Source organism: Argopecten irradians, unplaced genomic scaffold (assembly GCF_041381155.1).
Source record: "Argopecten irradians isolate NY unplaced genomic scaffold, Ai_NY scaffold_0426, whole genome shotgun sequence".
Taxonomy (NCBI): domain Eukaryota; kingdom Metazoa; phylum Mollusca; class Bivalvia; order Pectinida; family Pectinidae; genus Argopecten; species Argopecten irradians.
The window spans coordinates 1-4,717 of NW_027187893.1; positions in this window are offsets into that span (position 1 = coordinate 1).

The window sequence follows — 4,717 nt, forward strand, 5'->3', positions numbered from 1 at the left end:
AGCACCACGACTTTATTGACCAACAAGCACCACGACCCTACATCATCATCAACAACTCTTACAACCATTGATAGCTAAGCACCACGACTTTATTGACCAACAAGCACCACGACCCTACATCATCATCATAACAACCATTGATAGCTAAGCACCACGACTTTATTGACCAACAAGCACCACGACCCTACATCATCATAACAACCATTGATAGCTAAGCACCACGACTTTATTGACCAACAAGCACCACGTACCCTACATCATCATCATTACAACCATTGATAGCTAAGCACCACGACTTTATTGACCATTGACCCCTACATCATCATCATAAACAACCATGATAGCTAAGCACCACGACTTTATTGACCAACAAGCACCACGACCTACATCATCATCATAACAACCATTGATAGCTAAGCATCCAACGACTTTATTGACCAACAAGCACCACGACCCTACATCATCATCATAACAACCATTTGATAGCTAAGCACCACGACTTTATTGACCAACAAGCACCACGACCCATTACATCATCATCATAAACAACATTGATAGCTACAGCACCACGACTTTATTGACCAACAAGCACCACGACCCTACATCATCATCATAACAACCATTGATAGCTAAGCACCACGACTTTATTGACCAACAAGCACCACGAACCTATCTATCATCACATAACAACCGATTGATAGCTAAGCACCACGACTTTATTGACCAACAAGCACCACGACCCTTATTACCAACAAGCACCCCAACTACCCTACATCATCATCATAACAACCATTGATAGCTAAGCACCACGACTTTATTGACCCAACAAGCACCACGACCCCTACATCATCATCATAACAACCCATTGATAGCTAAGCACCACGACTTTATTGACCAACAAGCACCACGACCCTACATCATCATACAACAACCATTGATAGCTAAGCACCACGACTTTATTGACCAACAAGCACCACGACCCTACATCATCAATCATAACAAACCATTGATAGCTAAGCACCACGACTTTATTGACCAACAAGCACCACTGACCCTACATCATCATCATAACAACCATTGATAGCTAAGCACCACGACTTTATTGACCAACAAGCACCACGACCCTACATCATCATAACAACCATTGATAGCTAAGCACCACGACCTTTATTGACCAACAAGCACACACGACCCTACATCATCATCATAACAACCATTGATAGCTAAGCACCACGACTTTATTGACCAACAAGCACCACGACCCTACATCATCATCATAACAACCATTGATAGCTAAGCACCACGACTTTATTGACCAACAAGCACCACGACCCTACATCATCATCATAACAACCATTGATAGCTAAGCACCATGACGACTTTATTTGAGTCCAACAAGCACCACGACCCTACATCATCATCATAACAAACCATTGATAGCTAAGCACCACGACTTTATTGACCAACTCTCACCCTTGCACCTCTTAAGCACAAGCACCACGACTTTATTGACCAACAAGCTACATCATCCACGCACCCGACTTTATTGACCAACAAGCACCACGATACATCATCATCATAAACAACCATTGATAGATAAGCACCACGACTTTATTGACCAACAAGCACCACGACCCTACATCATCATCATAACACATTGATACATCATCATCATCATAACAACCATTGATAGCTAAGCACCATCGAACTTTATTGACCAACAAGCACCACGAACCCTACATCATCATCATAACAACATTGATAGCTAAGCACCACGACTTTATTGACCAACAAGCACCACGACCCTACATCATCATCATAACAACCATTGATAGCTAAGCACCACGACTTTATTGACCAACAAGCACCACGACCCTACATCATCATCATAACAACCATTGATAGATAAGCACCACGACTTTATTGACCAACAAGCACCACGACCCTACATCATCATAACAACCATTGATAGCTAAGCACCACGACTTTATTGACCAACAAGCACCACGACCCTACATCATCATCATAACAACCATTGATAGCTAAGCACCACGACTTTATTGACCAACAGCAGCACCACGACCCCTACAATCATCATCATAACAACCATTGATAGCTAAGCACCACGACTTTATTGACCAACAAGCACCACGACCCTACATCATCATCATAACAACCATTGATAGATAAGCACCACGACTTTATTGACCAACAAGCACCACGACCCTACATCATCATCATAACAACCATTGATAGCTAAGCACCACGACTTTATTGACCAACAAGCACCACGACCCTACATCATCATCATAACAACCATTGATAGCTAAGCACCACGACTTTATTGACCAACAAGCACCACGACCCTACATCATCATCATAACAACCATTGATAGCTAAGCACCACGACTTTATTGACCAACAAGCACCACGACCCTACATCATCATCATAACAACCATTGATAGCTAAGCACCACGACTTTATTGACCAACAAGCACCACGACCCTACATCATCATCATAACAACCATTGATAGCTAAGCACCACGACTTTATTGACCAACAAGCACCACGACCCTACATCATCATCATAACAACCATTGATAGCTAAGCACCACGACTTTATTGACCAACAAGCACCACGACCCTACATCATCATCATAACAACCATTGATAGCTAAGCACCACGACTTTATTGACCAACAAGCACCACGACCCTACATCATCATCATAACAACCATTGATAGCTAAGCACCACGACTTTATTGACCAACAAGCACCACGACCCTACATCATCATCATAACAACCATTGATAGCTAAGCACCACGACTTTATTGACCAACAAGCACCACGACCCTACATCATCATCATAACAACCATTGATAGATAAGCACCACGACTTTATTGACCAACAAGCACCACGACCCTACATCATCATCATAACAACCATTGATAGATAAGCACCACGACTTTATTGACCAACAAGCACCACGACCCTACATCATCATCATAACAACCATTGATAGCTAAGCACCACGACTTTATTGACCAACAAGCACCACGACCCTACATCATCATCATAACAACCATTGATAGATAAGCACCACGACTTTATTGACCAACAAGCACCACGACCCTACATCATCATAACAACCATTGATAGCTAAGCACCACGACTTTATTGACCAACAAGCACCACGACCCTACATCATCATCATAACAACCATTGATAGATAAGCACCACGACTTTATTGACCAACAAGCACCACGACCCTACATCATCATCATAACAACCATTGATAGATAAGCACCACGACTTTATTGACCAACAAGCACCACGACCCTACATCATCATAACAACCATTGATAGCTAAGCACCACGACTTTATTGACCAACAAGCACCACGACCCTACATCATCATCATAACAACCATTGATAGATAAGCACCACGACTTTATTGACCAACAAGCACCACGACCCTACATCATCATCATAACAACCATTGATAGATAAGCACCACGACTTTATTGACCAACAAGCACCACGACCCTACACATCATCATTTTAGACCACACATACATCATCATAACAACCATTGATAGCTAAGCACCACGACTTTATTGACCAACAAGCACCACGACCCTACATCATCATAACAACCATTGATAGCTAAGCACCACGACTTTATTGACCAACAAGCACTGACTAGGAAATAGGAAAGTCTGAAATTACTATGTTTTTTTATCTGAATTATGCAGATTTTCTGTGTGGATTCAGACAAGTTTTATTAAAAGCAGACAAATTCTGAAGATTCAGACAAGTTTTTTAAAATTGAGACAAGTCATCTAAAAATCAGCCAAGTCATCTAAAATGCAGAGTTGTCGCTGAAAATATTGGCTTCCTGCCAGCAGTCACTGTCGATTAGGTACTGGCCCCCTGCCAGGGTCGGTCACGGCTGAGCGCATGGCTTAGCTGTGTCTCACGTTTCCCCCTGGGGAGGGGGTCAAGTTTATTATAGTTTATACAGGAAAAACAGATTTATGAGCATTTTTTGCTCAATTTTCATAGGAAATGAGTCAAACTTGTTTAGAATTATTAGCCTGAGATAATTAACATCATATATATATTGGTCCTGGTCAACCCCCTCGGGGCAGAGGGATGGGGGCAAAAGGGGCAAATAGAGTAAAACTTTAAAAATCTCCTTCTTAAATACTGGAAATGGTAGAATGAAATACTCTGCATAGATGGAAAGGTCTTAAAGTCCTTTACAAAAATTGTGAATAATATGACCCTGGGGTCTCATGTTTCCATCTGGGGAGAGGGTTAAGTTTACTATAGTTTATATAGGGAAAACACATTTTTTAGCGTTATCTAGTCATTATAATAGGAAATTAGTCAATTTTAGTCAAAATTATCAATATGTGATGGCCATTGAATCTTATTACCAAATTTTCCACGACTGATCCCCAGAGGCCTAAGGGGCGGGGCCAAAACGGGTCAAATTGGCTAAAACTTCAACAAATTTATCAAATCACTGACTGACTTCAAGGGCCTGATGGGCAAATATATAGTGTTTATATGCATGTCTTTGTTTCATTCTTTATCTGAACTCAGGTGACCAAGGCCCATGGGCCTCTTGTTATAAAACAGAATAAAAGAAGTCTGTGCCAGTCTGGCTATAATTTCATATATATTTTTACATGTCATTTTGTACAG